Source organism: Homalodisca vitripennis, chromosome X (genome assembly GCF_021130785.1).
Source record: "Homalodisca vitripennis isolate AUS2020 chromosome X, UT_GWSS_2.1, whole genome shotgun sequence".
NCBI classification, from domain to species: domain Eukaryota; kingdom Metazoa; phylum Arthropoda; class Insecta; order Hemiptera; family Cicadellidae; genus Homalodisca; species Homalodisca vitripennis.
Genome location: NC_060215.1, coordinates 151,586,106 through 151,602,915, shown reverse-complemented (window position 1 = coordinate 151,602,915; position 16,810 = coordinate 151,586,106). Strand labels below are relative to the sequence as shown.

The 16,810-nt window shown below is 35.5% G+C and overlaps 1 protein-coding gene across 5 annotated transcripts in view; it reads right to left on the bottom strand.

Annotated features, from left to right (window-relative positions):
• LOC124370030 overlaps positions 1–6,955 on the bottom strand; it is a 30,499-nt gene extending 23,544 nt beyond the window's left edge. For 3 of the 5 annotated variants that reach the window (XM_046828325.1, XM_046828326.1, XM_046828322.1), the window contains exon 1: positions 2,329–3,369. The gene's annotated coding sequence lies outside the window, so the exon portion shown is untranslated. Of the gene's footprint in view, positions 1–2,328; positions 3,370–3,896; positions 4,537–6,879 lie in introns of those variants that run through there. The other 2 variants (XM_046828324.1, XM_046828323.1) reach the window with 2 other exon arrangements.
• Between the last annotated feature and the right edge of the window lie 9,855 nt (positions 6,956–16,810).

Below are 16,810 nucleotides of genomic sequence, written 5' to 3'. Positions count from 1 at the left end.
ACTGAACAAGCAACTCTGCTGATACATTTTCTTTATGCTTTGGCAGGTTAAACAGTTTTCTCTACAATTTTTGTAGTATTGAATTATTTACTTCGTCCGAAGCCATTGCGATAAAAAAACCTGCATCCTTGACTGTTATTTTGTCAGAGATTCTGTAATACTCATACCATCGTCTACACGTGAAATAAGTGTTTGTAGAAGTCTACGTATGTAGTTTTTTTTCATGGTCTCGAGAACTGATTGATGTAGGGGCTGTAGTAGCAAGGTCACATTAGGGGGTAAAAACAGCTTTAATATCACCACTACAAAGCTCGTGCTCATCGGAGTGTGAACGTGCGTTGTCCACTAATACGATTGCATTTCAGGGAAGCTTTCTGTTTTAAAAAAATGCCTCAACAACAGGACAAACTCTTTATAAAAACCATTCCCTTAAAATGTGGCTGTTCATCTATGCACTTTTTTGGTTTCAGTACATGGTGGGCAAACAGTGAACACTGATGTGTTTAAATGCCCTGAGTTTGTGGGCCTTCCCTATCAGTTGAGGTCTCAGTTTAAATGTTCCTGATAAATTCGAGCATGCTAAGACTAACATGCTCTTCTTAAATCCTGGAGCGAATTTTTTAGATTTAGCCGCCAAAGTTTTAGTTGACAGCATACGAAAATTGAGCCCAGTCTCATCGCAGTTAGATATTTGGACAGATGTTAGAACAGACTTCAAAACAACTTCTGCCAATTTATTTAGAATTTTTGTAATTTCTGAAGAATCTGCCGATAATTTTTCACCAACAATATTAAGCTGTCTAATACTGTGCCGCTTTTTCTACCTGTTTAACTGTCCATCGCTGGCTGTAAAACTGTCATCACCATCCTTAAACTTTTTATGAAATTCTTTTGCCTTCAATTGTAGTATTACGCCGGTTATAGGGCTGTCCAAACACTGCACTTGAGTAAATCATAAAAACAAGGCTTCTTATGTCAGTTCATATTCACCTTTCTTCATTGTTTTCCACAATAAACTGCTACCCCAACTCACACATTTATTAACAAATTTCTCAATGTTTTAACGGTTCTGTCTCCAATCACCAACAGTCACTTCACCAACTTCTAGATCTGCAGTCACCATTTTAATTGTCTCACCATTGTCTAAACGTGTTAATGCTTTAATTTTTTCTTCCAGAGAAATCACACACCTTTTTCGTTTTCCACTCATGCTGTAATATTAACACTTTCCACAACCAAAAGCACGGGTAAACCACAGTTACAAAAATAACAAACGAAACGAACACTTCCAAATAACTTGTGCGACTGACTGGCAGTAGAAAAGTACAGAAATATGGCAACGCTGTAGTGTCACTCAGTGAAAGTTCATTCCTACAGGCTACACTCAGATGAGCCTTCTTCCAACAAATGTTGGGCGACCAATCATAAATCAGCAACTGTTACATCACCAAGAGGATGCGTATTCTAAGATTTCACTACTCGACCTAGCAACAGCCAGAGTACATGCATCACAACTTGATATAGCCGCTATTCACACACACATTATCTTATTGTTGTACTGGTCTATAAAACCGCTTGGTCTATAAAAACATTTTTTATCTTTGAAGGCCTCGGTTAATCGGGACTCGGATAAGCAGGAGTCTACTGTAAATTAATTAAACACATGGTGTGCTGTCATAAAAAAATGGTTAGAAAGAACAACTGATTAAATTTACCAGGCTCTTTCAATTCTACTTAGCTCATTTCTTCCTGTCAACTAATATTTTAATAGTTATTATGCTATTCAGGAGAAGACGAATCCAACAAATCAGAGATAATTATAATCCATATAGCCATTCTTGACATATAAATGACGTAACTAAGCTGACTTTGTTTTATTTATCTAGATCACAAAGATCAAATATATCACTAATGTGGTGTTCGCAGCAAAAAAACCTATAATGAGCATAGTGAAATAAGCAATTGTAAACAACTACTGTACTCAGGTTTAATAACCAAAATGTAGATTTTATGACTTCAGAATTTATGCCTGAGCATAAGAAACGAGGTGGAGCAAATGGAAATATATAGAAATATTATCATAAGTTATCTTATAAATAAGTTTTATTACATAATTTTTGAGTTACTAGCAGTTACCCGTGGCTTTGTACATGTATGAGCACTTCTGGTTCAAGTGAATTATATTTCCGACGCCAATTGTGAGTTTGCTTTGTTGTCATGAAAAAAAAAAATGTCAAAAAGTATAGCCTATATTTACGGCCATTGTAATTTATTTCTGTCTTAGCATTTTTCGTGCCATAGTTGATTTTGCCTTGTTTCCCTACTTACAGAAATGTATATACATAAGCAGGTCTGAGAACATTGTAGTCAGAGTCCAGAATGAGGGCTGAACTTCTTCTTTGGCGATGGTCCCAAATTTTTCTGAAGTGTCCCAGGAGGGTAGTATACTGAAGGGGATAACATCATTTTTTAAATATCTGCAAGCAAAATTTATTTTCAGCCTCAGTCTGGTTATTTTCTAGCCACACTTCATACAGTAAAAAACAAACACAAGTTTGAGCAAAACTAACATAAACGTAACTTCCTAATTTTGTATGTACCATCTATTTACAAATCACCTGGTAACTTCCGTTCACACAAGCACCTTTAATCCATTAAAAAACACACAATTACACAACGACCTCATACTCTCACTCTAACATGATGATAAATTAAAAGGAAATAAATTAATCTCGTAATATTTTAACTGCTCACTAATCCAAACACGTAAATAACTTTCAAAACTAATAGACGGTATTAAAGTTAAAGTGCTGGGCGTCATGATTATCGATAAGGTAGTGAACGCTAGGGGATGGGACGTTTGTTGGTGCTGTACTAAGCTGTTCTGACTACAGAACTCTGGTAAGCTGTCAGGGACAGATAACTTGGTTATTTTCAGGGGAAAATCGTAAGGACAATACACGAATATGAAATTTCCATTTCAATTATTACAAAAAAACATACTTATTTATGATTTCTCCTAAAACCATTCATAGTTTTGTTCAGGACGAGCAGAATACATAAATAAGTTGAAATTTTGATTGGTAACTCCAACTTTTTACTTAAACTTCATACCAATTTTTTAACCCCTTTATAATGATTATCTCTTAAAACATGCATTTTAACAACTTGAAGCACGGTGTAAAAAACTATCCATTACGTTATGGATTAAATTATTGAGGAAAAACCAACTAATAGTTAAATTTCCTTCGACTGTACAAGAAATAAAAGATGGACTACAGTATAATAAGCAGCCACCACGACCATCGATATTCATGAGTAATGATTCCTTGATGTTGGCTAACTACTGAAAACAAATAAGTTATATTATTTCAAATTTAATTACAGTAATAGTTGGGCTGTTTTTTATTTCTTAAAAAGTTATAATTTAATGATGAATTACAAATAATCTAGGCTATGTATATTTATAAAATGTAGCAAACAAATCAGTGTAACATTTAGTATTCTTTTCATTATTTTGAAGGATAAAGGTACCTAACCACTTACGGCATAAATAACACAAGTACATTCCCATTGTACTTGCGGCCATTAGACATGGGCGGTTTATAACGTATTAGTGTCAGCAATAGAGTTTTTCGGTGTAACCTATTAATGGGATAAAGTGTTACCAGCAACACCCTGTTATTTCAGTAACAGTTGGGATAAATAATTTGTTGTTCTCATAACGTTTTTCTAGTACCAGGTAACTCTGTAACCTGTAACAGCCGAGGCTATTTCATGCAAACAATGAGTCTAGAAATGGGAGTATCACGCTATGGAATCTTATTACCCAGTATAAGTATGTTCAGATTAGGTTATCATTAATATATTACTAGTGGTACCAAAGTTAAAGATACCTTTAGCCTACACTGATGGCCAAGGTCGTTTCTGATTAGTACTTCCCCGACCTCAGATCCCTTCCAGATTGTCCAACTTATCTGACGTCAGATCATGTTTGACAATCTGGCACGTATCATCAGTGCGGGATTCGGTAGCGCTACGCCATCTCGAACTTCTGGTGGAAAAAAAAAAAAAAACACACACCTTGAGATAGTACCTAAAATCAAGCTCAGATCATGTAGCATGATGCTATTACTACAAGTGGACAGGTTAGCCCAAGAATTGGTAACTAAATTATCTTTATTCGCAGGCCACTACTTTTCCAGGTTATGCAAAAGTATTTTATAACAAATATACAAAATACTAACATTTATTTGATTATGTAGTGTCATATTACTTTTATATATATATTGTTTTGGGGGGTAGTACCATAGCTACAGAAGTGGTATATTTGTACTAAATCAAAATATAAAAATTATTTATACATTTCTCTAGTTTCAACAAGTATATAGTTTGATGGACTTATTTAATAAATATTTATTTTTATATTGATAAAACTTGCAACAGAATATTTTTTATGAAAATTGACATTACCCTGGTAACATATTACAGCAATAATAGTTATTAATTACATTAAACAGTATTATGTCATATCAAGAGTTTGAAATAACATATCATTGTTGGTTTCCCCACTACTCGTAGCAGTGCTGAAAGTCCGAAACTGCAATTTTCTTTAGCAGATCGGTCACATTTTGTTTTGAGTTGTATATTGTTCCAAAATGATGCCCTTTGATGTGGGTTTATAACTCAGGGAACAGGAAAAAGTCATAAGGACTCGTCAGGAGAACAGAGTGGTTTTTCTGGTCAAAAACTCAGTAATGGAGAGTGCAATGTGGCAAGGCGCATCCAGTTATCTTTGATGGCTGGTCTCAAGCGCATGACATTTTTCCGTAACCTTTCAAGAATTTCACGATAAATGTATTGATTTACACTGTCCTGCAGGCAAAAACTTGTTTTGGACAATGCCATAGGAAACAAAGAAAGAAATCAGCATAGTTTTGACATTGGACTTGCTCATTCTTTACTCCTACGGTTTTTTGCGGGTCATACTCAAAAATCCAAGATTCGTCACAGATGACAAAGTGTTTTAGAAAATAAACAACTCTTTTTTTTGTCCCATAAGATCTTGACAAACTTCCACTCCGTTGTCTATCTCATTTTTGGAACGCATAACAAAAACCTGTTTTGTTATATAGAAGAAGTTTGTTTACAACTTACATGACAATAATAGACTAATGAAATTAATACTCAATGTTGATCAGCCTTTTGGCTAAACACATGACTACTTTTCAGAGTTACAGTGTTGCCAGTTTGGTAGCGAAACAAATCTGCCTCATTTCTTTATTTACAGACCTTGTGTTACAAAACTTAAATTATTTTGAAACAAAACCCTAATTATGTGGTTCACTACATCACTCCCGTGAAAGAGAAATAATTTTCAAAAAACATGCAACGTACATACATACTTGCAACAAGAAACATAAAAAAAAACAAATTAAACAATACGTAAACAACAGCAAAGAAATCACAAGAATGAAAATTAAATACCATATTCTTCTTCTCCACGACTTGTATCAAATATCAAAAAGTATCAAACTTCATACTAATTGATACACTAATTTATTCATTATCGAATACTACCATCACTTTAGTCGAAAAGTAATATAGTTACTTTATAAAGTGGCTTTTTCACGGTGATGTTCGACTGACATATGCAGCGAGCATCACCAGTACCTGGCTTAATGGAATATAATACCTGACGTTATTTTGGTAAAAGGTTATTGACAAAAATAACATCTAGCGCCCCATCTCTAGCGGCCATTAATCAAATCCTATACGCATGACTAACTTTGTTTGAATTAATTTAGAACAATTATGTCCAACAAAATTACGTAATATGTTTTAAAGATTGTACTAAACAATATAATTATTCTGTAGAATAAAAACAGCTGGCAACTATTAATTATGAATATATATAGTAAAATGGTTTTTATTTGATAGTTTAGATATTTCTAATCAATAGTTGACTCGACTATGGTGGTGGCTGCTTATTAAACTAAAGCCGAAGTGGGTTTTATAAACTGTACCATAAAATTATGTACTGATTAAATATAGATAAAAGACTAAAGACAGTATCAGTGAGGTTAATGGCTAGAGTAGCCAATCAAAATTTCAACGTTTTAAAGTTTCCTCCTTGTCCTACTGAATGAATATACTTATGGTTTCAGGGGGTACAAATCACAAATTACTTTGTTTTTAATGTTCTATAACTTTGTTAATTGTCATTTGCACCTCTTAAAACCTTTATTGTTCTATTCAGGAGGATGATAGCAATAGCCTTATAACGCGCAACTCGTATTTTGCCACTACGGCTGTTAAGTTCACATTTACTCTAAGAGCGGTCTGGTCTATATGTTCTTCACATACTGCTAGTCATACGTGAGAGTTACATATTGATAGTTAACTTCATATCACAGATAAACCTGTCGGATAAAACCAAATTATTGGTTATTTACTGAACTATAAAACTGAAGCAACTCACATCACATCCAGCTTTACTCAATTTGGACAATCTACTATGGCTGGATCTCTCAGATTTAACAATAAGCTTCTTGTTAGTACTTACTAGGCTACTACAGTAGTGTTTTATTTCTTCAATAATCAAACAGCAATACAAATAACTTGTAGCTTCATCCTTAATTATTAGAATACAATCTAATCTTAACCAATTATGTATCAATAAATTGTAAAAGTAATATTCTTAGTGGATCCCTTACCATCACCAATGTATCAAAAAACCTGAAAGTTGTAAGATTGAACTACATCTCAAAACTAAAAGCAAAGTTTTGAGGAATTATGAAATTAATTGTGTTTGCTACTGATAATTACTATTCTTTGCTGAGCATGATTTCAATTAACTTAAATTAGTATTTCACTTACGATTAATAGTATCTTCTCTCATTTTGTACAATTTATTCAATCTTCTCCTTGTCAGCCATTGGCGCCATTTCTCCACTTTTGAATCGAAAGGCTCGAGGCAATTGTTTTTTTTTCTATGATGTGTCATTTAGCCGCGATGTTTACTGTGGCTTTTTCCATTCTGTGTTGTACTTTTCCTACTTGGGTTTATTTTAGGATTTCTATTAGGTTGTTAGGTACAAACATGTATGTTTAGGGTATTATTAATAAAACGGAGGAAAACAAAGAAGCTAATGGTTGTGGGAGTGAAGATAATGTTAGTTGAAAAGATATTTTCGCCATTGGTCAATATGGCATTACTAACCCGAAGAGGAGTACCACAAAAGGAGTACCACGGATGAGGAATCCCATGATATGATGACATATATGTTTTATGTGCGTTACAAGTTAATTTATATTGTGTTTAAAATTTGCAGATTTAGTTATAATAAGTAATTTCTTTCGTATGATACATGTCTTTTACTGGTGGTATTTTATTATGTGATTTTTGTTTGATTTGGTTGAAATGCTTTCTGGCATAATCGTATTGGGGACAGTCAATAATTATATGGTCTATTGTTTCATCAACTCCCATGTTGCATTTAAGACAATAAGGAGTGAAATATTTCTTTATTGAGTATAATTTACTATTAACTTTAGCATGTCAGAATCTCATTCTGATGACGTTTATTATGTCATTTCTCTTCCACCTAATATGTTTGAACCATGTTGAGGTTCGGTGACGTCTACAATTTGCCTGTACCAACGAGCTTTGTCTGTAAAGATAAGCCGATTGCTGCATTTGTTTTGGTAAAATAGTTTTCTGTACATTTTAAAGTCTTCATAAGCTATATTAATTAATGTGGGTTAATTCAGTGCCTCCCGCTGTTGCCTATTTTGCCTATTTATCCACTTGTTCATTATATGGAACCCAGAGGAGATTTATGATTTTCCACCGAATAATATGGCTTTGAAAATATCCAATATTATGCCATCTGATCTCCGCCCCCTGCTAGGTGAGTCAGTTGCTTGAACATAATATAATGAGTCTACATCATAGGCCTCTATATCATTTACATATTAAATAGCTTTATATATTATTGCTAACATTTCAGCATTGTAAGAAGGGAATATGTTGTTTACTCTGAATATATCAAGATCGGGATATATATCCCCAAAGGCACGCCAGCACCTGTATCAGTTTTTGATGCGTCTGTAACTATTTGGAAACTTACCAAAATTTAGGTTAAGCTTCTTATTTACTAAATGGTTAAAATATACTGTATTAATATCTCTTTTACTCTGTTTTTCATTATGTAGGATGGATACACATTTAACTATGTTATCAGTCACAAACAGGGGAAGATCAAAATCCCAATAAGTTGTATACTGTCCATAGAAATAATATTAGGAATACTTTGCACTTTATTATTGGATGAGTTTATATGTAGTGGTGGTTTTTTGTGTAGCCAGTATGGTGAATGTAGACATAGCTGTTTGAGGAAACTAATACTGCTGTAGGCAGGATGATTTCTTTCAGTGACAATTTTATATACGAGTCTATCTGTTAACAACTGTCGTATTAGACCTATTGGCATGAGAGCAGATTCAGATTGTAATGAAACAATCGTTGTGGATGCGAAGGCACCTAATGAAATCCTCATTGCCTGATTTAGTATAAAGTTGAGTTTTTTTCAATTCGCTGTAGACTATGTTTCCATATATAACACACTGCAGTATTCTACTTTAGACCTTACTATATTTTTAAACATTTGTAAAGCGAAGTCTTGGTGTGCCCCATATCTGCCACATGTAACCATTTTTATTATGTTTAGGTCTTTTAAGCATTGCTAGTGTACATTATTGGTTCGATGTTTAATAGTGAAATCTTTATCAAAAATAATACACAGTACACGCAAGTTTTCTACAATGGGAACAGGTATGTTGTTAATATTGACGGGTGTGATCCAATTATTATTTATATTTCTGGATATTATTAAGGTGTTAGTTTTGTTGGCATTAAGTTCTAGACTAGTTTTCATAAAATTGTTAGCTTTGTTAGTTTATAGGGTGTCTTGAATGTTTTTATATAGTGTAACATGATTCTTAATATATGAGTACGGTAGATTACAATGTCATCTGCATACTGTAAGCATTATACATTTGGTTTTAGATTAGTGTGTATGTCTGCCACATATATAGAGAACAGTAAAGGATTGGAGTCTGGCTCGCTATTTGCTGTTTTTATAGCCTGGTCTGCATAAATTAATTGGTTTTCAGATTTTGTTTTTAGAAAACTGTTAAATATTATGTATATGATATTATATTTTCTTGAAAGTTCTATCTTTCCTCTTTAAATTGATATGTAAAACTGTATTCCTATAAAATCTAATTAATTTTTTTTAAGTTTCAAAACTTACCTTTTTTGAAGAAAAATAAAAACTCCCGCATGTCTTGTGTTACTTAAAAACTAACTTTTGAATAAATAAAACAAGTAATTTCAATTTTTTTAAAGGCATTTACTATATACATATTTACAAATGATTTTAATTGCCAAAAAAGTCAAACGCTAAAAAAATGATTGTTGTCGTAGACAGACTGACAACGCGCCAGGCCACGTCAGTCGATAAACAAAAGCCTTAAGCGGGTATGACGTAGTAGCGCATAGCGGAATTTTTCTGAACCAACCATCAAAGCTGGCTTTCTAATGCAGGAGACGGCACTCGAATATCACTCGAGCAACTCCGTATATCAATCGGCAAAACTGTGCTCGAGTTACTCCCGAGCGCCGGCCGGGGGTTTAAACAATGGCGCTCGAGTCTGGCTCGAGCGTAGACTCAAATGTGTTAATACACCCCTTTGTGGTAGGCCCTATACGTTTGTCTTGTGCTTTTGGAGTATATATTTCTTGGGGCACATGAAATATGTTCATCTTTCCCTTTTAAATATAATAATATTCGTTTTATTTGAATCTTGACAACTCACAAACTTGCATATAAGTAAATTTTCATAATTCTTGTAATAACCATTTTTATTTTGCTGTTATGAATAGAATTTTTGCGAAAACTGAGAAAATAAGCGTATGTTTGTTAAAGATTAAGAAATGTGATTTCAAAAGCATAAACATTGAAAGAGTCCTTCTTTCGGTATTTTAGCGACCATTCTGACATTATCTTAGCAAACACATTAAAAAATTAAAAAATACATTTCTATTGAAAATAAAACACGTGTCTCTTAAAAGTATTGTTGAAGTATGAGTGAATCGGTAAATCAGTATTAACCTTTTAACATATCTTTATGCATCGTCTTTAACACATGATTAGTAAAGATAGTATCTAATCTGGTTTAAACAATCATAAAGTTCACCGTGCGGTATCAGGCTTAGAAAAGACCACAATATCCCTGCTTCTCGTAAAAAGTGATCAAATTGGGGTGAGAGATCCTTCTCTAACGCTCTCATCTTTATGGAGGTCAAGTTTCCTTTTGGTCTTTGGCTTGATCCTCACAAATTTCTATTTAATTTAGGTTTTTCTTTCTTATATCATGTTATGATGTGTTCCGTTTCTTCTATGCAACCGGCGAGCACTAAGAGCCTCTGGGAGTGCCTCTGTGGTATTACAGGGGCTGATGTGTGTTCGCACTATCGATGGGTTCTCTTGGAGTATCTTCAGTAACCAGCCCCTCCGGGACCTGGTCAGGAAACGTGACATGGGTGCAGAAGTTTGCAATGCCACGAGTGAACCCCGACACGTAAGGTATCCGGTATTGGGAAAACGGAACGGGCCTCGGGGAACTGGGGCAGGGGCATTTCCCCCAAGGATATACATACTCCTGACTATTCCAGGCCACTCCTTGCCGCACGATGCGCAGGCAGATCCATGCATGGACACCTTTGCCCTAAAAGTCGAGTTCTCGATCCCAAAGTAGTGGAAGGACTGGAGCTCTCCGAAGCTCCCACCTTCTGTCTCTCCTTTCATGAGGAACAGCAAGTTGAGCAGGATACCATCTCCGACACCCTCCGCTGTTACTCCTAAGCATATGGCGTCCGTCGAGAATATAGAGATGGAGACACCGAAGCCTCGGCCTAAAGTTGAGCACCGAGTGTCTCCTGACCAGAAAAATGTCGAACTGGCTAGAAAAACTATGGAAGCGGAGTTGAAGAAGATGAGTGGAGTCCTCAACAAACGCGTGGCCGCGATCTGGCAAAAGAATATCTCTATGAACGTCAAGAACGGCATGTGCTCTCTGGAAGAATCCATGGATGTCATTGACTCCACGTGGAAACTCTGGAAGATCTTACTTCGGCGCTTGACGTAGGGGGTGGCAAAATCAACGCAGGCCCCCTCTCGTACACGATGTCTGCCTTGGCGGCCGACCCTTATACAAAGCAGGTCGCGTCAAGACTTCCCATGGACATCAGGGAGAAGAGGCAGAATGAACCCAAGGACCGCTCCTCAGTGCCTGTTGTTCGGTGCGGATCGAAGCAATGAAGAAAATAAGGGAGAGGGCCATGGCGTCGGCAGCGCAAAGGCAGGAGAAACGCTAGGAGGCGCCCGCTCCTTCAAAACGGCCGGTTAGCAAGACTACCTCGAAACCTTCAAAGCCAAAGTGTCAAGTAATACTGATCAACCCCTAGTGTTAGGAAGGGTACGCCGAAATCCTTGGAGTGAAGAAACAGGAAGTCAAGCTGGATGAATCTGATACCAAGGTGCTCCTGGAACTCGTGAAGTGCGGGAATGGGGAGGAAGTCCAGGAGACGTTGGAGGACAGTCCTCGGAGTGCCTCCGATCGTGTTATTGTGGCGGATAACTCCAACGCAAGAGACGTTGAATGGGACATGCCTGTCACTAACATTTAAGGAACTCACATTCTGGAGTTGTTTTCGAGACTCAACTTGGAAGTAGCAAATAGGGGTTCAAAGCCAACGTACCGAAGATCTAGTTTCTGTGAGTCATACTATACATTACTGTGGTATCGACGATAGGGCCCGTATGCTATTGGGTTGGGGGTGATGGTGGTGTACACTGCCATTGACTACAAATTTATCTCCTTCCTTTTGACAGATAGAGACCGAGTGCGGCGATTGAGTACTCGAAACACACTTGGTTAGAATACGGCCAAGATGAACAGTGGAAAATTCGTCGACGTCTCGAGGTCCGTGAGACTGCGCACAGGGAGTCCACAGAAGTGTCGGGGTGGAATATCTGGTATATTCTACATGGAACCGATCCAGCACTCCAATTACAGAGCTCAGGAGGACAGCGCTGATGCATTGAAGAAGAGTGCTCGAAACCGGCCTGAAGCTGCTGTTTGGTCAGCAGAGCATAAAGCATAAGCGCTGCGATCCGCCTGAGCTCATAGAGGTACTGGAGAGAGCTATGTCGGGAAGTGGACTCCAAACTTTGGGGGAAGGGCTACAGGCTAGTAACCATGAATATCGGAGGAATAGGGACAAACATTACGGCCTATCATCTAGAACGGTAACGACAATCGTAGACACTCTCTTCCCGACTTATCCATTGAGGAGGGAGGGAGAAGTGGCGAGGCCGGTCCAGGTTTTCTGGAATTTTCGGAACAAGAGCTTGTGTCGGCAATGTCTGCATGAGAATATTTGTGAAAGAATTGTGTAATGATTTTTTAATGTATAAAATTGGTTACATGTTATACAGAAATCGTTTACTCATTCACGATTAAATCCACTAACTCGCCTCAGTCTATATCCCACTCGTTCTGATCTAATTTTTGCTGGAACTTAAATTTAATTGTTGCGATTTTCCATTTGTTCAAACTGATCAGTCAAGTTATTGATTGCTTAATCTATAATGATCAAAAAGGTAACAATACAACCAAAAGAGTTCTTTCCTAGTCCAGTAGGTTCATCTTCTATTTCATAAGAAAACTGTTTCTTCACTTAGACTATGTCGAGTTTTCATCCAGCTTGTTGGTATCAGTAATGAAACTGTTTAAAGCATTCTCTCCTCTCATATTTTCCAAAATTAAACATACAATTTTAATCAGATCAATAGCAACATGTAAGTTAACATTTTCCTTCTGAAGTCTCTGTAGCGGAATTCTTTCCAAAGGCACCTACTTTTGGGTAAGTTATGGCTTCGTATACTGGAGGAATGTATTTTTTCTGCTAACAAAGCATTACTGAACTGGGCAACGACAGACTGTGTGAGCAGTTATGCTTGTTTTTTATATTAACTCTCCAGTTCCGTCTTACGATATGTATGAAACGTTTTCAACTATTTTTCTGCTATATTTTTACGAAAAGTACTAAATACTTTAACAGTTTTTAAATATAATAACAATGAAGAATGGCTGAAACAAAGCTTAATAGAATGAAATATTAATCAGTTGACTAAAGAGCATACGTAGTAGACAAAACTACGTACATTACCGTGTTTTGTTCGGGGTAATAGCGATTGACAGGACGGTCTACGGTTTTGGAGGTGTGGAGGATATCCATAGCATCATCCTCTACCGGCGCATCTCTGTGGAGCCCTGGCCCAAGTCTTCTGTTGACATTCAGGTCACCTTGAATATTTTAACCAAGTATAGAAGGGCGTCGATTATCCGAAAGTCGGTCATCCGAAGCTCCGGTTAACCGAGAGCCAAATCACGCAAAATTTTACGATTGGTCAGCCCTATCCGACTTATGTCGTGTATTATGATTATCAAGGCTCTTATTGTCACCGAATCCTAATTGGCTCTGTGTGCTTTTGTGCATGTCTACCACTTGTTCCTTCGCATCGTTGGCGTCGGTATAGTGTTTAAAATAATTAAAAAGTTCATATTTATTGATAAATATGTTGTAGCAATAAAAATCGCATCATATATCGACAGTATGATTTATAGCATATATATAATCTACATTACCATGCCACTGAACATGCAGCGCCGCTCACAGATTAGTTCCTCTGTCAACATTAAAAACCAGCAGGAGCACAGGCACGAGAGCCAAAAGATGACATTGATGAAGACAACGTCTTGGTTGTAAACAGTTCGGCCAATGAAAATGCCTTCCAGTGCTTTGAGGCTGGCATTAAATGGTCGGAACAGCAAGATGAACGTGGTGCTGTGCAGCTGCTGTATTAACGCTTACTAGGCTTAGCGGCAAAAAAGAAAAAGAAACGGGTGTCAAAGCTTAAGCAAAAAAAACTTGTTCAACTTTTCCTTTTAGGTTGATTTTGTACTGTTTTATCATAAGTATCTAATTTTGGAATGATTTTGTTCCTATTTTAACTTATTTTAAGTAAAGTTTGTACTGTTTCTACGACATCTAAGTTACTGAGACAAAATTGAATTTACTGTATGTGCAATCCCTATTTTATGTGTTACCTTCACATAATATTTTATACTTTCGTGTGATATTAAAATGTCCTATTGTGTATTATTGACCAAAAACGTGTTTTTAGCTGTCCCACCCATTCCCCTACAAAACCCCAGATAGACGTTTTTTTACATTGATGTTCGATTATCCGAAAATCCCCCTTCACTAATTGTTTCGGATAGTCGATGCTCTACTGTAAAACTCGTTGAACTCTTATTGATCAGTGGGCGAAAATAGAGACGCCGAATTTGTTAGTGTGCTGCTCCCCAAACTAAGCACACCCACGCGACCGCATTGGTAGATGCTGGGTATTGGGTACTCAAACCTATTTAATAATTTCGTTGGCAAGTTGGTAGCAATTTGTAACCTTGTGTTCATAAGGCTCTCAAACTTGTGGAAGTCTTAAATGTAAAGTGTCTTAGTATGAGTAATTAATTGTCTTAGTCTTAGTTCAGAGTTTAGTTTTCAAATTATTAGAGACAATGATGTACTCAAAGTAATTAAGTCCTTACAAAATAAAACATCTGCAGGTTGGGATGAAGTTCCAGTTAATGTGTGAAAAAGTTTCATGTGTTATAGCTAAATCTTTAGCTATTATTATAAACCAATCTTTTCAAAACACCTCTTATTCATTATCATTTAAAGTTTGAAGAAGTCAAACCTCTTCATTAATAAGGAGAGAAAGAAAGTCAAATAGAATCAGACATTAATGCTTTTGAAAAAAATATACAGTATTGCATAGCAACAGTCATTGCCCTATCAGCTCATTCATACATGCAGAAAGTTCCTCATCCAGACAAAAAAGCAATTCCTACATCAGATCCTGTTAAAACGTGCTTCGTTTTTAACTCCCCAGGCTGCTCTTCATAAACTCGACCAACGTATAAAAAGTAAATTCTGATAATTATAGACCGGTTTCAGTTTCCCATCATTAGCTAAAATTCTTGAAAATTAGTTTTAAATGAAATATCAGTATTTTTAGAAAAAAAAATAATATTTTAGCATCTGGACAATTAGGATTCAGAAGATTGATGAATAATATAACTGCTTTATCTCAATTTATTGAGGATGTGTCATCGGCCTTGGATGATTTTCAGAGCGCAGTGGGTGTGTTTTGTGATCTGTCTAAGGCGTTGGACTGGGTTAATTATGGTATACTCATTGAAAGGTTGAACGCTTACGAATGTTCTAAGAGTTCATTATCTTGGATCAAATATTATCTACCAAATCGTTATCAAAAGACAGTCATCCGTAGAAAATATGTTAAATTTAAATCAGAGTGGTAGTATCTAAAAGTTAGGGTTCCACAAAGTTCAATGATGGGACCTGTTTTGTTTCTTTTCTACATAAACGCAAAAATATAATTCAGTCTAATACTTTAAGCAGATGATGCGACTGCAGTTGTTACATCTACGAATGGCGGCGAATTGAAGGCTAAAACCTGTGAAGTAATAACTGAATTAAAGGAATTGTTTGAAATAAATTGACTGAAACTAAACTAACGAAAAACTCAAGTAGTAAATTTTGTAACATTTCTTGTCCTCAATCAAGAAATCATTATTTTGGTGATTTAGAATTTGGATATCACAGATTTTCTATTATTTAAAGCTTTAAATTTGTGGGTCTAGAACTAGGATTTGAATTTAAATTGGACTAAGTGCATTGAAAATATTTCAAGAAAATTTAATTCGGCATGCTTTATAATGTTTATTTTGAGATATATAGATATAAAAACACGTTTAATGATATATTATGCTTATTTTCTATTTAATTCTTCAGTATGGGATTAAGTTCTGGGGGATTTAAATAGGTACACAGATAAAAAGTCTTTTTATTTAAATTGTTTTAAAGAATAATGGCATTTTCATCTTGGAAGACTTCTTGTAAGTCTATTTTTAATGAATATAAAATGTTGAGTGTACCGAGCTTAATAATTTTTAAACCCCTATTAACAGTGCAGTCTAATTATGACAACCTTTGTAATGAAAACCATAAACACGATCATAATATTGGGTATCAAACTAATTTGTAATACTCCAGATATCAACTGAAAGAGGTAAAAAGACACCATCCTACATGGGGGAAAACTTTTCAATAAATTGCCTTTAAGCTTTAAGGAAATGATGTATTCAGATACATTCAGAGATAAAATGAACTGTTACTTTAAAAAACACTATAATGTATGTGGCTTTTAAATAACGTTTTTAATTGTTCTCACTGTATTACTGTTTGTTAATGTTTACATTTTATACTTTTAAGTAAGTTTAAAAACTGACATAATTGCTTTCGTTTGATAAGTCAGTTAATACCGTTTTATTGTATAAGTTTTGTGAGTTTTATTGTATTGTATGTTTGGTTGTTTGGAAATGTTATTTACTTATAAAAGAGTAGTGTAACTTATATTTCATAATGTAGTCTATTTTATACCTGCGCTATATTGTGAAACTTTTGTGAAAATAAAGATTTATTTAATTTTGCAATTACTTTGCAGCTTACACTAGTAAAACATTATTAATCTGTAATACTGTATATGCGAAATATAGATATAGTGACTAATCAAAATATGCTATCAAGACA